The sequence below is a fragment of the Somniosus microcephalus genome, chromosome 8 (genome assembly GCF_052327205.1).
Source record: "Somniosus microcephalus isolate GS21.2 chromosome 8, FLI_Smic_1.0, whole genome shotgun sequence".
In the NCBI taxonomy this organism is placed as follows: domain Eukaryota; kingdom Metazoa; phylum Chordata; class Chondrichthyes; order Squaliformes; family Somniosidae; genus Somniosus; species Somniosus microcephalus.
The window spans coordinates 18152247-18173799 of NC_140994.1; the positions used below are offsets into that span (position 1 = coordinate 18152247).

At 46.9% G+C, this 21553-nt stretch overlaps 1 protein-coding gene across 1 annotated transcript in view; it reads left to right on the top strand.

Annotated features, from left to right (window-relative positions):
* The window catches only part of sema4gb (sema domain, immunoglobulin domain (Ig), transmembrane domain (TM) and short cytoplasmic domain, (semaphorin) 4Gb), a 222921-nt gene extending 210801 nt beyond the window's left edge, over positions 1-12120 (top strand). Inside the window, exon 16 of the transcript XR_015079180.1 lies at positions 7852-12120. The gene's annotated coding sequence lies outside the window, so the exon portion shown is untranslated. The remainder of the gene's footprint in view (positions 1-7851) is intronic.
* Positions 12121-21553: the final 9433 nt, after the last annotated feature.

Below are 21553 nucleotides of genomic sequence, written 5' to 3' on the forward strand. Positions count from 1 at the left end.
TCCTTAACCAATGAGATTTAAGGATTGAGAAAGAAACAGAGGAAGGACTGAGAAAGAAATAGGATGAATTAGAGTCAAATCGGGTACAAAAAGAGAAATAGAGGGAAGGAAAGATTGGATTAAGAGAGAGAGGAAAAAAAAGAGACAGAAAGGAAAAGTAAGAATTAAAAAAAAAAAAATTTAAATTTTAAAAACTTCTAACAACTATTTACTACCTGTAGGAATGAGATATCGTGGTTTAAATTGTTCCCTTTCTGGGCCGGAGAGGTTGGTTGGCATTGCAGGATCAGAAATATCCTCATTGAAAAGGTACTTATGGTGTTACGTACCAGCCCAAATTTCAGCAGCAAGTTTAATTGGGAATCAATGCACAAATGTTTCTTGAAACTCACGGGGAGGTTGGGGGCGAGCTGCCGTTTTTGTGAAGCTAACGGCGGAGCGGCGCAAATCGTCCAGCAACTTGTGGCGATTCGCAATTCACGGGGTATCTCTTCCCCGCCACAAGTCGCTGGACTATTTACGCACTAATAATGACGAGCGCCTTTAATCTCCCCATTATTTTGGCAGCAAATTCTGGGCCAATGTCGCAAGATGGTAAATTCTAAAACATCCTGACCGCGCCACAGACCATCTGGTTTGTGTGAGTCGGAGCACTTGTGATGTGGCAGTCTCATGGAGGAGAGACAGTGCGATAGCCAGAATTTTATTTCCAGGAGCAAGATAGGCAGGGTCCTCGTGATCGGGGCAAACCGGCCGTTCCGCCTCATGCCTGGGGATGAGGCTTGCTTTTGTTTTAACCAAAAAATGATTAAAAGGGTTGTGGGCGTTTGGTTTATTTTTTTAATGGAAAAAAGCAGAAAGACTTGCATTCATATACAGGAAACTTTGTGCTATCCGGCACCGATGGGACCGAGCTGTTGCCGTCCCGTCAAAACTGCCGGACAAACCAGCGCTAATGTTGAAACATACGGAGATTTTGAGCTCCGTATCTGGCAACAAACCCTGTTGCTTCTAAACAGTCGGCCGTACCTTGCAAGTGTCTCTGTAGCTTAGCAACAGCTTCAGCGAGACCTTGCAGAGCCTGACTGGTGAAAAAAAGCAACGAAAAGAAAAAAAACCTAACGAAACGGCTCCTGATTTTTGCTGGTGGCTCGAGCATTCCGGACAGTTAACCTCCGGGTAAACCAAAGTTTCCTGTAGCGCCTCTCATGACCACCGGACATCCCAAAGCGCTTTACAGCCAATGAAGTACAACGAATACACCCTCCCGATTTTACTCTGCTTCTGATTTTACTCTCCATTCAAGTCAATGGGTGGGGGTTAAAAATCGGTGAGGTTTAAAACCCAAACCCGTCATCTGTCCACCGGTCAGGTGAGCTTAAAATGACCCCCCTTTGAGACGTCCGGTGGTCGTGAAAAGGCGCTATATAAATGTAAGTCTTTCTTTTTCTTTCTTTCGTTTATTCCTTGGACGCCCATTTGCTTTATTAGTGGGGGTGTTGACCCATTTAAATGAAACAGGTCAATGTTAATGCAGCAAAGAGAGAGCGATGTCATGTGAACGATTTGAGCGTTCAACCACTAATATCAGCAATGGGAAACTTCTCGGCTCTGATCTTTATGACGGGTGTTGGAAGCTCCCCAGAGCCAAGTGCGCAGGAGAGATCTTTAATTGGAACAATATGACGGAGGATTATTTCTAGATTAACAGACTTTGACACATTTATATACGTAGGCTGAGTTGACAGGATTTCACTATGAATAACTGCACAGTTATCTTAAGGAGATATGGATTAAGAAAATACCAACTAGCCGTGTACTTTATCTACCTATTTAATTACAAGAGGGATGGTTCTGCTAAAATTTTCCTCTGAACATCACCCCCACCACCACCCCCCCCGAGATAATCAGGCAAAATTATAAAACATCTATCATCCTCACTTCTTCCCTATTGAACTTGCCTCCCACTGGTTGCGTGTCAGCTGTTGGTAGTTGGTAGCACCCTCGCCTCTGAGCCAGAAGATTGTGGGTTCAAGTCCCACTCCAGAGACTTGTGCACATAAATCTAGGCTGACACTCCCAGCGCAGTGCTGAGGGAGTGCTGCACTGTCGGAGGTGCCGTCTTTCGGATGAGACGTTAAACCGAGGCCCCGTCTGTCTCCTCAGGTGGACCGTAAAAGATCCCACAGCATTATTTTGAAGAAGAACAGGGGAGTGCTCCCCGGTGTGTCCTGGGGCCAATATTTATCCCTCAATCAACATCACTAAAGCAGATTATCTGGTCATTATCACATTGCTGTTTGTGGGAGCTTGCTGTGCACAAATTGGCTGCTGAGTTTCCCACATTACAACAGTGACTACACTTCAAAAAGTACTTCATTGGCTGTGAAGTGCTTTGGGACGTCCAGTGGTCGTGAAAGGCGCTATATAAATGCAAGTCTTTCTTTTACTTTCTTTTTTTCCACTGGTGTCTTGGTCACAGTATCACAGGTTCTGTGGCTGCAATCTTCAGCCTTGAAAAGGAATGATCTTCCGGAGCTAAATAAGATGGTGCATGGTGCAGAAACTCTGGAATACTGCTTCAAGCTAAGCCATGACCGTGTGGCAAAGGTTCAAGGCAAATTTAGGACTGTTGGTTTAAAAGAAAAACTGCAGATGCTGGAAATCCGAAACAGAAAATGCTGGAAACACGCTGCGGGTCAGGCAGCATTTGCAGAGAGAACTGATTCCTGTTACTGTTCAAACTGTAGGTCCTTGGTTAGCTCTGGTATTGGGAGGTTGGTAGTTGCCTCTGAGCTGTATGTCAGGACGTAAGTGAGAAAGGGAGATAACTGCAGGTGAAAAAATGTTTTGATCTATGAACTTGTCAATAATCACCCCAGGTAAATTTGCCACCCTCTGAATTCTCTGGTATGGCAATGTGATGTTCATTGCCAGCGGTTTACATAATGTATCAGGTAACAAGTAATGCTACAATACTTTTATATCGCATCTTATCATTGAAAGATGCGCTTCTTCCAATGATTTACTCCATTGTTATGTGGGCAAACAGGCACCAGTAATGTCCCACCAACAGCAATGAGGTGAGTGACCCACTAACTTGGTTTTAGATGCTGTTGATTAAGAGAGGAGCATGGGCCAGTGACAGCGGGGAGAGCTCCCTGCTCTTCTTCGAATAGTGCCATGGGATCTTTAACATCGAGCCGACTAGACGGACGGGAGCTCAGTTTAACTTCTCATCGGGAGGACGGCACCTCTGACCATGCAGCACCCCCTCAGTGTCGGCCTAGGCTGTGTGCTCGAGTCCTGCGGGACACTGGGCTCCACAATGTTCTCCCCCCCAGAAGTGGGAGTGCTGCCAGGATTGTTTCGAATTATTTGCTGCAGATTCTTCACTGTTGAGGTCCTCAGAATGGCTCCGCACCCAGTACAGTCCAGACCAATTATAACTAGTCTTTCAAACGCACTTGACCTGCTTCTGTTAGGCAGGAGGGGACCTGCTCTAATTTTGGTGTCTTTCTTAACTGCCCTGAATCACTTATCAATTTCTATCATTTTTTTATAACATTCTCACAAAAGTATCTTTCATAAGAAGAATTTATGAGGCCATTGTGTATATCAGTGTTCATTCACACTTATATTTTACTAAAGCTACTGTACTTTTAAGTATTCATTCACATATATATTTAATGAGGTCATTGTATATTTAGGTATACATTTGCACACGTATTTCATATTTACATAGTATTTAATAAAGTAAAAGACTTGCATTTCTATAGCGCCTTTCACGACCACCGGACATCTCAAAGCGCTTTACAGCCAATGAAGTACTTTTGAAGTGTAGTCACTGTTGTAATGTGGGAAACGCGGCAGGCAATTTGCGCACAGCAAGCTCCCACAAACTGCAATGTGATAATGACCAGATAATCTGTTTTTGTGATGTTGATTGAGGGATAAATATTGGCCAGGACACCGGGGATAACGCCCCTGCTCTTCTTCAAAATAGTGCCTGGGGATCTTTTACATCCACCTGAGAGAGCAGACGGAGCCCCAGTTTAACGTCTCATCCAAAAGACAGCACCTCCGACAGTGCAGCACTCCCTCAGCACTGCATTGGGATTGTCAGCCTAGATTTTTGTGTTCAAGTCTCTGGAGCGAGACTTGAACCCACGACCTTCTGACTCAGAGGCAAGGGTGCTGCCTAATGAGTCACGGCTGAAGCCATAGCACTTTTTGATTGCAAGTTGGGGCTGTGGATGGAGAAATCAGCTATTCCATTGGCCTGGTCACTCTCTGTGGCTCCTTCTGGAAAGTGCGTGTGTGTGTGTGCGTGGGGCATCAGTTGAGAACAGGTTTGGGCTCGGCTGTGAAATTCCCACTCAACTGGGCTGCTGACACAAAACCGTCTACGCTGACATGTGAAGGGTGAGGTAGCGGGTGACAGCTGGCGCGTGTGGAACCCAGCATGAGTCAGCGCCTTCAGGGGGATGCAGAAGGGGAGAGACTGGAGGAGGAAGGAAATGTCAGGCTCATCTTAAGGCTTGCTAAAAACCCAGAAATAACGTTTTAGTGATTGGCCTCGGGAGATTAACAGCCGCAGTTATAAATGACAATGTGGAAGGAAAGAAAATGCGTGCAGATGTTCGCAAGGCTTAAATTAGAAGCAGATTCAGACCGAGTGAGTGAAGGAAGCAAGAGTTGAGTCTGGTTGAAAATTCCGCCCAGAATTATTAAAATATTAAAAATCAATGAGTTCATCATCTCCACAAATGAAGTTTTCTACAGTAATTCCCACTGTTGACATAACAACACTTTCCCCAAAGCACCTTCAGTAATTTTTCTATGATGATAGAAGATATGAGAATCATCTTAAATTTAAGACTTTTTACTCTAAGCTCCGCTGTGTATAATTTGTTTTCTGTAGCCTTGAATATCTCTTAATGTCTCTCAATGTCTCTTAATCTCTCCTGCTTTCTATCCTATCACTGACCTTCCCTTTTGTTCTTTCATCCCCTCCCCCTTTTCCCAGCCCCTAAACTTGCTTTCCTTTTCCTGCTTGTTTCCAGTTCTGACGAAGGGTCTTCGACCTGAAACGTTAACTCTGTTTCTCTCTCCACCGATGCTGCCCTGGCCGACTGAGTTTTTCCCAGCGTCTTCTGTTGTTATTATAATTTGCTCTTTGCCTTAAACTTACAAAGCTGGCGAAAGGGTTTTTCTCAAAAGTAAGATAATCCGATTGTTCAATTAGGTTTCAGAGAGTAGTGGTAATGGGTAATGAAAAGCAGAATGTCAGCGATATTTTTGAAGTGGACAATCGTGCTTTGATCTGATGACCGCCTGGCTAGTTCGCCACATTGGAAACCGTGTTCCGCGGGTGCCGTACGTTTCGAATTGTTTCTGCGCGTGAAACGACCGAAAGGCCTGTTGGGTAAACGCAGTGTGAGTGTGGTGCGGTACTGGGTCACAAGACACTTTTCATATTGCGTGGGACTACCATGCTAATGCCACCCAAACACAGTTCGTACGTAACTGGCCACAGGCCAAGCGTACAGCGGTCAGGACTCGCTAAGACTGGCTGTCGGGATGACGTTTTTAGCAGGATGCTGGTCGTAGTGAGCCTGGCAGTTTTACAGGACAGAGCGGTTGGCTTGATCGGCAATTCATTAAATATATTAAAGAAGGAGTTGGATATATTTTTTAAGGCTAAAGGGATCAAGGGGTATGGGGAGAAAGCAGGGACCGGGTACTGAATTTGGATGATCAGCCATGATCGCATTGAATGGCGGAGCAGGCTCGAGGGGCCAAATGGCCTACTCCTGCTCCTATCTTCTATGTTTCTTCTATGTCTGCCATTGGACTCAATGTCCACCCCTCCGTCATCAGCACACTGTGGCTGCAGTATGCACGATCTACAGGTTTCACTGCAGACCCTCCCTCCCATGCGACCTCTATAGTCAACAGGGGCAAGAGCAGCAATGTTGTGGGAACACTATTACTTCCAATTTCCCCTCAAAGTCACACACGACCCTGACTTAGCTATATACCGCCGTTCCTTCATCGTCGCTGGGTCGGTATCCTGGAATTCCCTACCTAACAGCGCTGTGGGAACACCCTCACCACACGGGCTTCAGCGGTTTCAGGAGAAGGTCCACCACCACCTTCTCAGGGCAACCAACGATGGGCAATAAATGCGGCCTTGCCAGAATTGCCTGCATCTTGAAGTCAAAAATATAAAAAACATTTGGCTTGTAGCCAGCAGTGCAAGATCCAAACAGTGCTTGGGATCCCCCTCAGTGATGGTACAGTACAAACACATCTGTTGAGCAGGTCCCAGATTCAAGCCTTGCCAAGCTTTGTCTGAAATCAGCACAGGGATCAAAGCTGGCACCTTCCTGCTTTGTGTGCCTTTTATCACATTATCCACCCGTCTGTTGTGTTCTGGCCTAGGGCAGGTCTTAACTCTAATCTCACCCACGTGATTTTTGAGCCACTTCCTAGGGAAGAGTAGCTGAGCTGGTTTCTCGTTGCCTTCCTCGCGGTTTTTATCTGGAGAGTACCATCTCCTAGCTGGGCTGCAACCAAGGCTAAAGAGCCCCACCTACCCTTTACGATGGAGGGCGGCCACCCGCACCCATTAGATGCCAACCCAGTATTCAGAGATGGCGTTCCAGTCTCCGCTTGCCAGAGCTATCTGGAGTGGGATCTTGAACCCAACCCTTCTGACTCAGAGGCAGGATTATAACTACTGAGCCAGTGGTCACTCTGCCTGGATACGAATCCTCTGCTGGTCGTCAACACAATATTCCCAGACCCCCCCCCCCCCCCCATCTTTATTTTGCTCTCTGTAAAATTTTATAAAAAGTAAATTAGAATCTGTGCATTTTACTTCCTGGTTTGCTGTCTGTGAGAATTCTTCAATGTGATTGGCTGCTCGGCCTGGTTGATGACATCACTGTTGCTGGACGCTGGAGATTGGCTTGATTTGGCGCCAGATTCAGACTAAAATCGGGAGAGCTGAGGTAGACGCCGCGGAGATGGCGAGATCTTTGCGGGCAGCTTTCTTCGAGGTCAACGGCGAGCGCCCGTCGCTTCGCCGCTGACCGCGAATTCTGGGCCACTGCTTTTACCGCGCAAAAAGCTCGGGAAGTGGGTGGATGGATTTTGTCTGTGCATTTCAGGTTGATTCCAGTATTTATTTTGAAAATGACGTTGGAGTGCTGTGACGTACTCGGCACAGGATGGGAAGGGAGCAATGTCGTAAAGCGCTGAAGCATTGGATTATTTGGAGATCCTAGCGTTACCTGTGCAGCGCGATGGTCGCAGGATGCCACGGGTGCAGTCAGCTGAGGCGTTGCGTTGAGAAGAACTTTCGTAGAATTGTAGAAAGTTTACAGCACGGAAGGAGGCCATTTCGGCCCATTGTGTCCGCGCCAGCCAACAAAGAGCTATCCAGCCTAATCCCACTTCCCAGCTCTTGGTCCGTAGCCCTGCAGGTTGGAGCATCCCAAGTGCACATCCAAGTACTTTTTAAATGTGGTTAGGGTTTCCTGCCTCTACCACCCTTTCAGGCAGTGAGTTCCAGACCCCCCACAACCCTCTGGATGAAGAAAGTTCCCCTCAAATCCCCTCTAAACCTTCCACCAATTACTTTAAATCTGTGCCCCCTGGTTTTTGACCCCTCTGCTAAGGTAAAACACCTGTGACGTGCACCAAGCTTGAACCACAAAGGCCCCCAAAAAGAGAGAGCTTGCAGCTTTTTAATCTTTTTACTTTTTTTTGGAACAGTGCAGCAGTTGACTGCCCCCGTTGGCGACACGGTTGTTTATGATTCTTCCCCGTTGTTGTTTTCAGATGAGAAGAAGAGAAGTGGAGCCCAAGCTTGTCTGAAGAAAGTATTCAGTGTTTGGAAGAGTGTCTACCCTTCCGTCTGGTAGAACCCATCAACGTGGAGCAAGGCTGGCCATCCTTTTGACTCTGTGGGCCACTTAGGCAGGTAACATGGAACGGTCCATGTCTACGGATTAACTAGGTTGCCGCTAATTCGATTATATCCTAAGCGGCTGATGTTGACAGGCCTCGATGTTCTGATTTAGGACTGGTCCACCCATGAGGTAGCACTGCTCAGAACGGCCCTTTCAACAACAACAAGAACAACAACAACAAGAACAACAACAACTTGTATTTATATAGCACCTTTAACGTAGTAAAACGTCCCAAGGCGCTTCACAGGAGTATTAAAAGACAAAAAATTTGACACCGAGCCACATAAGGAGAAATTAGGACAGGTGACCAAAAGCTTGGTCAAAGAGGTAGGTTTTAAGGAGCGTCTTAAAGGAGGAAAGAGAGGTAGCGAGGCGGAGAGGTTTAGGCAGGGAATTCCAGAGCTTAGGGCCCAGGCAACAGAAGGCACGGCCACCAATGGTTGAGCGATTATAATCAGGGGTGCTCAGAGGGCAGAATTAGAGGAGCGCAGATATCTCGGGAGGTTGTGGGGCTGGAGGAGATTACAGAGATAGGGAGGGGCGAGGCCATGGAGGGGTTTGAAAACAAGGATGAGAATTTTGAAATTGAGGCGTTGCTTAACCGGGAGCCAGTGTAGGTCAGTGAGCACAGGGGAGATGGGCAAACGGGACTTGGTGCGAGTTAGGACACGGGCAGCCGAGTTTTGGATGACCTCAAGTTTACGTAGGGTGGAATGTGGGAGGCCAGCCAGGAGTGCGTTGGAATAGTCAAGTCTAGAGGTAACAAAGGCATGGATGAGGGTTTCAGCAACGGATGAGCTGAGGCAAGGGCGGAGACAGGCGATGTTACGGAGGTGGAAATAGGTGGTCTTAGTTATGCTGCGGATATGTGGCCGGAAGATCATTTCAGGGTCAAATATGACACCAAGGTTGCGAACAGTGTGATTCAGTCTCAGACAGATGTTAGGGAGAGGGATGGAGTCACTTCAACAAACCAGTGAATAAGAAATATGAGTGCACATACAAATGAGGTGTTTGGGCTTCGATGGCCTGGGAGAGTGGGTCTTTATGGCCCATGGGCTATAGATTGGACACCCCTGATCTAGAACCCTTTTGTGAATATTGGTAGAACAATTTCAAAATCTCCAGAAAATACTGTACCTCCAACACCCCCCACACATGCAATATTACCTCATTCTCAGAAGTAATCGCCACACCCTTAGTAGGACACATACTACAGCACTGTATACGATTTCCATTAGCCAATGTCAACAAGGATACGGCAGTATACAGTAAATATGAATCCTTTAAATGGAGTAGTTGTAAATTGAAGAAGGTCAGTAATGGTCAGTATTCAATCTGGTGGCCCACAGGGTATTCATGTATTTTGAAAATTGGCTATTTCCAGCTTCTCCCCTACTGGTAGTGCATGTTTGCACATTTGGCCGTATAACGTTAACTCTTCAGATTCTGTGAGGTCAAAGGGGTATTTAATTTAGCGGGTATGGTAGTGTAGTGGGTAAGGCACTGGACTAACAACCTGGAGGTCATGAGATGAAATTAAATTGAAGTTAATTTGGGCGTTTGTGAGCTGGAACGGAAAATTGTCTCCGGAAGCTGCTGGGTTGTTGTAAAAACCCAACATGGTTCACAGCGTCCTTCAAGGAGGGGAACCTGCCACCCCTACCCAGCCTGGCCTACATGTGACCCCAGTCCAACATCACACGGTTGCCTCTATAAGTGGCCCAGCAAGCCATTCAGTTGTAAAAAAACAATTTGAGCCGGGCAACTAGTGATGGGCAATAAATGTGACCTTGCCAGTGTGGCCCATAACTAATCTTTTTAAATGTCCTCTCTGTGTCAGTAAAAAAGACTAAGGACTGCGTTAAAAGAGTGCGAATGGAAAGATGAAGTGTGAGTTGGACAATTGGCCTGCTAGCGTAAAAGCCCAATTTCCAAACTACGGTTCTGTCTCTATAGTGGCGCGAGGCTTTACTGAATTTACCCAATAAATTCCTGTCTACGCCCTGTTAATGCTATAATTAACCTTTTACTTAAAACATCGTAATCAGTAAAGAACGGGCAGGGGAGATTAAAGGTTCTGCGTGAGGGACGGCAAACGTGTTCACGTTTTAAAGATCGCAGTCGTGGTGCACTGTCAAAGAACCCACTGCTGACGTCCCGAAAACGAACGATTTTAAGCATTTACGGTCGGGAATTTCCTCGGCGCTGCTCCCGCTGCAATTTGTGCCAGAAGTGCAGCGGAACCCCTTTCACGTGGGTAAGCGGGATTTACGCCGTGCTTGCGCCGAAGTTACGGCGGTGGAGCGGGAGGGGCTCCGAGGAAAATCCCACGTCCTGAGTTTTGTGAAATTCCCTTGGCCGATGTCGGCACCCCACAGAGCCAAATTTCACCTGGCTACTGTCAAAGGGTAATACCCTGTTAATATTGCAGCGCTATTCCCAGAGCTAGGGAATGCCACCTTGCGAAGAGGAAGGGACCATCACCTGGCGAGATGGCTTTGGTCCCTGCCTCCGGAGGCGAAGCATTGCTAGTGGCTGCGACAAAAATGACTCGCAGCTCTTATCGCCACTCGGTGCCAGGGCTGTCGTTTTCTCTTGGCCACAATGCTTACGCTGCCTTCACAGGCCAGAAATGTGATTTTGATTGACCTGTAGGACCCACATTTAAAAGAAAGATCGAGCTTGCAGTTAAATAGTGCCTTTACCACACCATCAGGCACATCAAACAAATGGAGCGGATAAGAGGGCAACTGAACATTAAATGCAATAAGGTCCATGAGCTAAATAATTGTTACTGCTGTAACTAGGGGTATCAAGGGATATGGAGCAGAGGAAGGCAATAGAGTCCAGGTACAGTTCAGGCATGGTCTCGTTGAATGGTGGGACTGGCTGAATGGCCTACTCCTGTTCCCAAGTTCCTACACATTGGTGTAGAATTTGTTACCCAGTTCAATGTTGTCACTAGGCATGTTTAGTATATTGGCATCAACTTACTACAGGCAAAATTACACTTAAAGCAATACGCTTTAATGTTGTGTAACATGCATAACTAATCCCCTCAAATCGATCCCAGCGCTATCACCGACATCAGTGACGGACCTGTAATCGCAGGTCATTCACCTCGCCCTTATACAACTCAAAACTCTCGCTCCTGGCGCAGTCGAACTTTGGAAGAACAAAGTCTGGCATGGTACAGCCAGGTGTTGATGACGGTTCAATTGATCACAGTATGTAAATGTCACACAGGGCCAGTATTATGCTTTATTGAATTCCTAGTGATGACGCGGCACTGAATTAACCCTGTGATGGATGCAAGCTGAACTCCGACAAGCCCATCTACTTGCCAAGCGAACCCTTTGCTGGGATGCTGGGTTTCGACGTCTTTGAGTAAATGTGAAGGGTGCCCTGGAACCTGTGCTTGGAAGCATGTATGTGATTATCTGGAGCTGATTGCTTTGTAACATATTATAATGTTATTGCTGTCATATACTTTACACTCAATTCCGACCCATTGAGTCATCATTGCCCTGCTATGGCCTCATGCCACCAAATCTGTTTAACTCTCACCTAATTTTGAATGGTTTTAGTACTATTATTACAGGACTGCTTCACACATGCCAACTTGATGAATGTAAAATATATAAACATACCAGACTTACTAACTTTTCCCTTTCTCTTTCCTTGAGTTTGTTGGTATTGTACAGAAATCTAGCTGTTGTGTGAATAGCTCTCACAGGCACTAAAAGCACCTTTCAGCTGTGATTCAAGCTTTCCTTTCAGTAGAAGTTCTTCTTTCTCTTGCATGACACTTGGAAAGATCTATTTACTTACTGTCGACTCCCGGCATCGTACCACAGAAGTACAAACGTTGGCAGTGCGGAGACATTCGGCCAACACCAGCTTGCCGCGACAATGGAACCGTGAAATCTTATCGATCGCGTATCAGATCCAAACTATGGTATTTTCACTTGAAGACTTTTGGATTCAATCCCTGTTACAGGGCACGAGTGGTCCTAGCTGCTGCCCAGATGTATTTATGTAGAAACATTTGCTAGTGAACTATATATATTTTTTCATATTATGAAATGTTAATTATTGTTGACGATCAGTAAATAAATATCATATGTTTCTTTGAAACTAAGAGGTGTGCATTATTGGAAGGGACACTGCGCAGTGATGCTAATGCAGCGTAGGATTGCATTTTGTTCATGCAGAAATAACACTCTTTTTAAAATGTGACAGTAAGGAGGGCAGCTGTACGCTCATAACTACAGACATAGGCCCGTAATTTCTGATAGGAGGCTTCCTGCGTGCGGATGAGCCAGCACGGACTCGATGGGCCGAATGGCCTCCTTCTGTGCCGTTATGATTCTATGACTATCGGGAAAAAATCTACGCCCTTACCTGAGGGCTCCCGAGGTCCGGGCTCTTCCGCTCCTGGGCCTCCCCTGGTGCGCGCGCGCAGGGCCCACGTATCCCAGGGGCGCAGGCGGTTCGCAAGCGTCCCTGGGATCATGTGGGCCAAGCCAGCCAATGGGAGAAGGGAATCCACCTTCATACTTTTGACAGGTAGGCTGGGGATGAATGGGTATGAATGGGGGATCAGTGAAAAAAGACATCAAAATATTAAATACATTTTTTTAAAACCACGTTTTTAAAATGAGTTAAAATTACATTAATTAAATATCTTAAACAAAAATGTAATTTTTTGAAAAAAATATTTGAAGTTTTTTACAGGGCTAAAAATAAACTTTGCTTTTTAAAAGTATTTTAAAATTATAAATGAGTGAATTTTTTTTTTAAAACTCTTATGCTGGTAAAAGCAGACCTTACTCCTGCTTTTACCAGGCGTAAGATTTTTAAAGGTTTTCAGCGGGTGGAGGTTCTGCAGAAAGCGGAACTCTCCCCCCGCAGAGGCCCTTCTCCAGGGCAGGCATGCGATCTGTCAAGAGCATTCTTGACAGATTGGAAGTGCCGGTTTTCAGCGCATGCCCTTCGCATACCTGAAACCGGCACTTGCGAGGCCCCTAAGGGCGTGTGCACAGCTCGTATACACCCGTAGGGGTCGGAAAATACGGGCCATAGATTTGAGTCCTGCTCTGCCCACTTCCCTACCTGAGCAACACTGAGCAGGGAGGTGCTGAGTGGAATTCACGACATCTCATCAGAACCTAGGACGGAAAAGGACCACGGCCCATCGAGTTTGCCTTCTACCGTCCTGGTAGTCACACAATACAACGATAATGGGGTTGATGACTAACCATGGCTATCAATCTCAATCAATTTGGAACATAGGAACAGGAGGAGGCCATTCAGCCCCTCGGGCCTGTCCCATCATTCAATTAGATCATGGCTGATCTGTACCTCCACTCCATTTACCCTCCTTTGCTCCACATCTCTTAAAGCCCTTACTTAACAAAAAAACTCAGTTTTGACATTTTCAATTGACCCTCAGCCTCAACAGCTTTTTGGGGGAGAGAGTTCCCGATTTCCACCACCCTTTGTGTGAAGAAGTGCTTCCTCACATCACCCCTGAACGGCCTGGCTCTAATTTTAAGGTTATGCCCCCCCTTGTTCTGGACTCCCCCCACCCCCCCCCCCGACCAGAGGAAATAGTTTCCCTCTATCTACCCTATCGAATCCTTTAATCATCTTAAACACCTCAATCAGATCAGATCACCCCTTAATTTTTTATACTCAGGAGAATACAAGCCTAGTCTGTGCAACCTGCCCCCATAATTTAACCCTTTTAGCCCCCGGTATCATTCTGGTGAATTTACACTGCACGTAATGAGAGGGGATCTCATTGAAACTTATAAAATCCTAACAGGACTAGATGCAGGATGTTCCTGATGGCCGGGGAGTCCAGAACCAGGGGTCACAGTCTAAGGATAAGGGGTAAGCCATTTAGGACTGAGATGAGGAGGAATTTCTTCACCCAGAGAGTGGTGAACCTGTGGAATTCTCTACCACAGAAGGCAGTTGAGGCCAATTCATTAAATACAGGAAACTCTTTTTAATCCGGCACCGATAGGACCGGCGTGGTGCCGATTGATCAAAAAGTCCGGATTACAGCGAGGTATACTTACTAAAGGTATGAGAGCCCCGTTCACAGCCACAGATCCAGGCGTCCCTGTTGCATGGCAACAGGTGCAGGAACCCCGGTTACACGGCCACAGATCAGGGAACCCCGGTTACACGGCCACTAATATGAAGTAAAACTCACCTGAACCTACTCCTGAATTTTGCCGGTTAAGAGAGGTTTCCAGTTATTTAGGTGCCGGTAAAAAGAGAGTTTCCTGTATATTCAAGAAGGAGTTGGATATATTTCTTAAGGTTAAAGGGATCAAGGGATATGGAGAGAAGGCAGGGACAGGGTACTGAATTTGGATGATCAGCCATGATCTCATTGAATGGCGGAGCAGGCTCGAGGGGCCGAATGGCCTACTCCTGCTCCTATCTTCTATGTTTCTATGCCCCCTCCCCCCACCCTCCGAGGCCCATACCTCCTTCCTGAGGTGCGGGGTCCTGAAGTGAACGCAGTTACTCCAGGTGAGGTTTAACTTGAGCTTTAAACAACTGCAGCATCCCTTTCTATTCCAGCCAATGTTCTCTCTGAGCTGCGCAGTAATCTGCAAGGTCCCATGCAGGCCGCGCACCGGTTTTTCCACTGTGAATACCGCGCATGCGCAGAAATTTAAAGGAACCACGCACTAAAAGAAACGGGCCGCGCCGAACAAAGCGCAGCTCACAGGGAACATTGATCCTGTCCACGAGCTTATAGTGATTTCTGCACATGGACCTCTCAATCTCTCTGCTCCTCCACAGTTCCAAGCTTCTTGCCATTTAGAGAATAATTATTCTGCCACAGGCCCAGACATGAGGTGAGGAAAAGAACAGTGGTGGAGGGCTCCGGGGTCAATAGGTCCAAAGGCACCCGTTCGTCCCAGGTATTGCTACACTCACCACATGCCATGCCTCAAATGACTCATACTGAAAATGCTGGCAGTGGACAGTGGGTTGGCCATAAAGTTGCCAACTCTGCTTGGACATATTCCCAGAGGTTTTTTTTAAATTCATTTATTCGTTCATGGGATGTGGGCGTCGCTGGCAAGGCCAGCATTTATTGCCCATCCCTAATTGCCCTCGAGAAGGTGGTGGTGAGCCGCCTTCTTGAACCGCTGCAGTCCGTGTGGTGAAGGTGCTCCCACAGTGCTGTTAGGGAGGGAGTTCCAGGATTTTGACCCAGCGACGATGAAGAAACGGTGATATATTTCCAAGTCAGGATGGTGTGGAGTGACTCAGAGGGGAACTTGGAGGTGGTGGTGTTCCCATGCGCCTGCTGCCCTTGTCCCTCTAGGTGGTAGAAGTCGCGGGTTTGGGAGGTGCTGTCGAAATAATGGAGACACGGGGCGGGGGTTGGTGGAGGGGGGCTGGGGGCTGCCTAGCACTAAAGATAACTCACAGAGAGCACAAACTCTCCCCTCCACCCCCATCTGGGCTGTGAGCTAAAAACAAAAACGGGAACTGCTGGTAGTAGACAACGGGTTGCTCAGCATCTAAGAGAGAAAAGACTCCAGGAATTTAAGATTCATCTCCAGGACACTGCCGGGAGCAAACCCAGGAGAAAATCATAGGGCATTAAAAAAATGATGAGTTTTTCTTTATTTTCTTTGAACGCTTTCGCTTATTAGGTATAAGAGTATTGGAGATGCAAAAGAAAAAGGCTGTTTGACTGGGCGGGGCGATTGGTGGCAGGACCCCTCCGGGGATACGTCCAATCAAAGTTGGCAACCCTACCCAAATAACATGTCAGTCACGTGAGTCAGCTCCTGCGCTATGAGCGGCCTATGTCTGTATTAATTTGTCCAGTCGTACTGCAGGCTATTTGCAGGCTTCCCCTGACAACCGCCCCACCACCTGTGGCCCTCAGCAGACTAGCCCTCCATCCATGGCCTGTGCCTGTTAGGGGTTGCCAGCCCTCCAGGATTGCCCAGGAGTCTCCTGGGATTCAAGGCTGATCTCCGGCACACTGCCGCGAGCCAACCCGGGAGAAAAATCACGGGCACCACGAGGATGGACGTGTCGAGCGACCAACGGCGAGAGTGTGTGTGTGTGGGGGGGGGAGGGGGGTAGCTACGGGGGACGGTTGAAGGCAGGAGGTCGTGTGATGAATCCTCCAGGAATATCCAACCAAAGTTGGCAACCCTAGAGCCTTGCGTGTGAGTAAATTTAACGAAGCGGAATTTGTTGCTGTTCTTCCTCCTTTCCTTGACAGTCCCTTCACCTGTGGCCCTCAGCAGACTAGCCCTCCATCCATGGCCTGTGCCTGTTAGGGGTTGCCAGCCCTCTAGGATTGCCCAAGTTGATGCTATTTGGAGGCAGCCTTGTCCCAGTTTCAATACAACAAATGAAAGCAAAAGACAGGAAATGCTTCAAATGCACAGCAGGCGATTCCACCCCTGAGGAGGGAAGAGACAGGATCATGTTTAGAAGGAGTTAGATATATTTCAAGAAGACATATTTCTTAAGGCTAAAGGGATCAAGGGATATGGGGAGAAGGCAGGGACAGGGTACTGAATTTGGATGATCAGCCATGATCTTATTGAATGGCGGAGCAGGATCGAGGGGCCGAATGGCCTACTCCTGCTCCTATCTTCTATGTTTCTATGAGAAGACATTTCTTCACACAGAGGGTGGTGAATCTTTGGAATTCTCTACCCCAGAGGGCCATGGAGGCTCAGTCATTGGGTATATTCAAAACAGAAGTTGATAGATTTCTGACTAGTAAGGGCATCAAGGGATATGGTGATAGGGCCGGTGAATGGAGTTGAGGTAGAAGATCAGCCATGATCTCATTGACTGGCGGAGCAGGCTCGAATGGCCGACTCCTGCTCCTATTTCTTATGTCCTTATGTTTAGGGTCGTGCCTCTTCTTCAGGACCGATTACGAAAGATGAACAAGCATTTTCTAATGAACGGGGACAGGGAGGGAGAGAAAACATGAGTGGGAGGATCGGTGGAATAATCCATAAGCTGCTGAAAGAGAAAATCAAAACAAGAGGTGATCAGGTGACTGAGAGGATTGTTGCATCAGACAATGGAAAGGAACATTAAAGAGATTAAAGACAAGAGGGGAAACAAAGAAAATGTCAATAGCTGAGGCAGCGAGAGGCACTCCCTAAGAAGACGAGAAAATGAGGGAGATTGAAAGCCTGTAGATCAGGTCTGAAATTAAAACAGGAAATGCTGACAAAACATGAGCAACAACATGCATTTATATCGCGCATTTAACATAGTCAAATGTCTCAAGGTGCTTCACAGCAGCGATTATCAAACAGAATTTGACACTGAGCCAAATACTGCGGAGGCTGGAAATCTGAAATAAAAACAGAAAATGCTGGAAACACCCAGCAGGTCAGGCAGCATCCGTGGAGAGAGAGAAACAGAGTCAATGTTTCAGCTCGATGACCTTTCGTCAGAACGCCATTTCCAGTTCTGACGAAGGGTCGTCGACCTGAAACGTTAACTCTGTTTCTCTCTCCTGCTGAGTGTTTCCAGTAGTTTCTGTTTTTATATTAAGGATATATTAGGACAAGTGCAATGTTCTCCCGGAGCTACTCGCAGCAGTGTCCAGGGGTCTCTGGGCAATCCTGGAGGGATGGCAACCCGATGTAGTGGGATTGTGGAGTAACAACAGAAGACGCTGGAAAAACTCAGCAGGTCAGGCAACAGCCGTGGAGAGAGAAATAGAGTCAACGTTTCAGGTCGAAACCCTTCTTCAGAACTGAGAACAAAAGGCAGGAAATGAAACAGATTAAAAGGCCAGTTTGGGGGCTGGGAAATGGGGGAGGGGATGAAAGAAGAGACATTAAGAGATATTCAAGGTGAGACGAGATGGTAATAGGACAGGTAAAGAGACAAACAATGGCTCTAGATGAAGTGTGAAATGCGCTGGCAGAGTGAGAGACCGCTGCCATGTGGGAGAGAGAAAAAAGGAAAAGGCACAAACCAAAAGTGTGGATAAAAAATATGAAAATATAATAGGGGCCGAGGTTATGATCTGAAATTGTTGAACTCGATATTGAGTCCGGAAGGCTGTAAAGTGCCTAATCGGAAGATGAGGTGCTGTTCCTCGACGGATTTCTCTCTCCACGGATGTTGCCTGGCCTGCTGGGTTTTTCCAGCGTCTTCTGTTGCTATTTCAGATTTCCAGCGTCCGCAGTATTTTGCTATCGTATTAGTAGTGGGACTGTGGCCCTCGAGGAAGTGTTAACACTGAAACATTCACCACCTCAGTAAGAACATCAGCAGAACCAGCTTTTCTTGTTTTTGTTTTCCAGTAGAGTTTCAATCAAGAGCTGAATCGTAGAATGATACAGCACAGAGCGAGGTCATTCGGCCCATCGTGCCTGTGCCGGCTCTTTGAAAGAGCTCTCCAATTAGTCCCGCTCCCCGGTTCTTTACCCATAGCCCTGCAAATTTTCCCTTTTCAAGTAGCTGAATTAGGAGTAATTTGGGGTTTTCAGTACGGCGATTGCTATTTAGCAGTGTGCAACACTTAACTAGTGCCAATAATCTTGCATTCCCGAACTGGAGCACAAGATGACTTGCCTGGCTGATACCAGACCATGTTCTCCACGGATTACAATCTCTCTACCTTCAGCATACACATTGCGCGCAGTCTCTTATCAGCTGCGAATGAAGGACAGATTAGCACTAATCAATCCGATCTTTGTGGGCATTTGTTCCTAAATTCCATTCAGAAAACCACAAAGAAGAGATAAAATAGATAGTGCAGCCACTTTCCTTTTTTGGTCTCTGTTGGTTAGGTGTTACCAAAGATTTCAATGTTATTCCCCGTCTTAAAAGGGATTTTACTCTGATGTAAATTATTAGACCTGGCAACCGGCTCAAAATGGTGGGATTTATCTCATAGAATCAAAGAACGATACAGCGCAGAGGGAGACCATTCGGCCCATCGTGCCTATGCCGGCTCTCTGAAAGAGCTCTCCAATTCTACAATTGTTACAATTGTACAGGGCCTTGGTGCGACCACACCTGGAGTACTGTGCACAGTTTTGGTCTCCTTATCTGAGGAAGGATATACTTGCCTTGGAGGCGGCGCAACGAAGGTTCACTAGATTGATTCCTGGGATGAGAGGGTTGTCCTATGAGGAGAGATTGAGTAGAATGGGCCTATACTCTCTGGAGTTTAGAAGAATGGGAGGTGATCTCATTGAAACATATAAGATTCTGAAGGGGATTGACAGGGTAGATGCCGAGAGGTTGTTTCCCCTGGCTGGAGTGTCTAGAACTAGGGGGCATAGCCTCAGGATAAGGGGTAAGCCATTTAAGACTGAGAGGAGGAGGAATTTCTTCACTCAGAGGGTTGTGAATCTTTGGAATTCTCTACCCCAGTGGGCTATGAATGCTGAGTCGTTGAGTATATTCAAGGCTGAGATCGATAGATTTTTAGACTCCGGAGGAGTTAAGGGATATGGGGATCGGGCAGGAAAGTGGAGTTCAGGCAGAAGATCAGCCATGATCTTATTGAATGGCGGAGCAGGCTCGAGGGGCCGTATGGCTTCCTCCTGCTCCTATTTCTTATTTTCTAATTCATCCAACTCCCCGCCCCTTCCCCATAGCCCTGTAATTTTCAAAGAAAGAAAGGAAGAACTTGCATTTACAGTATATAGCGCCTTTCATGTCGTTAGGACATTCCAAAGTGCTTATAGATTACTTTTTGAAGTCTAGTCAATTTGCACATAACCAGGTTGCACAAACGGCAAATGGGTTTGAGGGAGGAACATTGGCCTGGACACCAGGAGAACTCCCTGCTCTTCTTCAAATAGTGCCACAGGATCTGAACAGGTTTTAATGTCTCATCCGAAAAAATGGCTCACCTGACAATGCAGCACTCCCTGGCAGCGTCAGCGTTCAGATCCCTTGAACCCAGAGTCATTCTGAGCTTTGGAGGCTCTAGGCCTACTGCTGAGCCAAACTGATAGATGGAAATGTTGAGGAAACTTGGGCTTTGCAGCCTCGAAAGGTGGCAGCTAAGAGGGGAATCTCATGGCGATACAGCTGGGTAGAAAAGGTAAATCAGGAACGTTACTTCAAACTAAACCGTGCGAGTCGGGCAAAGGGAATACAGGTTCAAAGTAACAAGAGGCAAACTTAGGAATGAGAGCAAGACATACTTTGTCACACAAAGAGTGAGCAACACGTGGACTGGGCTTCCAGGCAGGGCAGTGGGATGATAGCCTTGGAATCATATCAGGAAACAATTGGATGCTCCGACAGGGGAGAGCGCGTGTTGGGTCTGGATTGATGGGCCAAATGGCCTTCCTCACCACCAATCATCTCAAAATGTTTTTAAAACTCGTGGAAGGAGGTAACCCAAGAAAAGAAAGACTTGCATTTCTACAGCGCCTTTCACAACCTCAGGACGTCCCAAAGCGCTTTACAGCCAATTAAGTCGTTTTTGAAGTGTAGTCACTGTTGTAATGTAGCAGCCAATTTGCACACAGCAAGCTCCCACAAACAGCAATGTGATAATGACCAGATAATCTGTTTTAGTGATGTTGACTGAGGGATAAATATTGGCCAGGACACCGGGGAGAACTCCCCCTGCTCTTCTTCGAAAATAGTGACCATGGGATCTTTCACGTCCACCTGAGGGAGCAGACAGGGGGGCCTCGGTTTAACGTCTCATCCAAAAGGCAGCCTCACCGGCAGTGCAGCACTCCCTCAGCACTGCACTGGAGTGTCAGCCTAGATTTTGGTGTTTCATGTTTCATGGAGTGGGACTTGAACCCACAACCTTCTGACTCAGAGGCGAGAGAGTGCTACTCACTGAGCCATGGCTAAAGGGCAGAACAGATGGATTCAACATGCTGAAGATGATATTTGGGGGGGGGGGGGAAATTGGGGAAAAGAGCAGAAATAAATAAAATGGCCACGCAGCAATGGTACGTCTGCCTGCGATCGTGCACTCATTCTTATTCGGTTCGTTACTCTTAGTGAAGATCTTACTTCATTGACTGAGCCTTGTTGGTCTTGCAATGTTAAATGAAATTTTTGTACACATAATCTTGTAATTTTTTTGTTTATTTGTATTATCAATTTCTGTTATATATTGTGTTGAAATCGATTCTCCTTGAATGTTTGAGAATTTCAATAAAATTGGTGAAAATACCAACTGAAAAGATTGCACGAGAGGTTTCTGTCTCCCGTTCTCCGCTGCTGAAGGTGTAGTGGGGAGCAGTTCTGTGGGTGCCAGGTGCTCAGTGGGTAGCACACGCGCCTCTGAGTCAGAAGGTTGTGGGTTCATAGTCCCACTCCAGGGACTTGAGCACATAAAGCTAGGCTGACACACCAGTGCAGTGCTGAGGGAGTGCTGCACTGTCAGAGGTGCCGCCTTTCGGATGAGACATTAAACCGAGGCTCCGTCTGCTCTCTCAGGTGGACGTAAAAGATCCCATGGCACTACAGGTAGACTATCCTTTATCCGAAAACCTCGGGACCAGCCGAGTTTCGGATAAAGGAGAATTTCGGATTTCGGA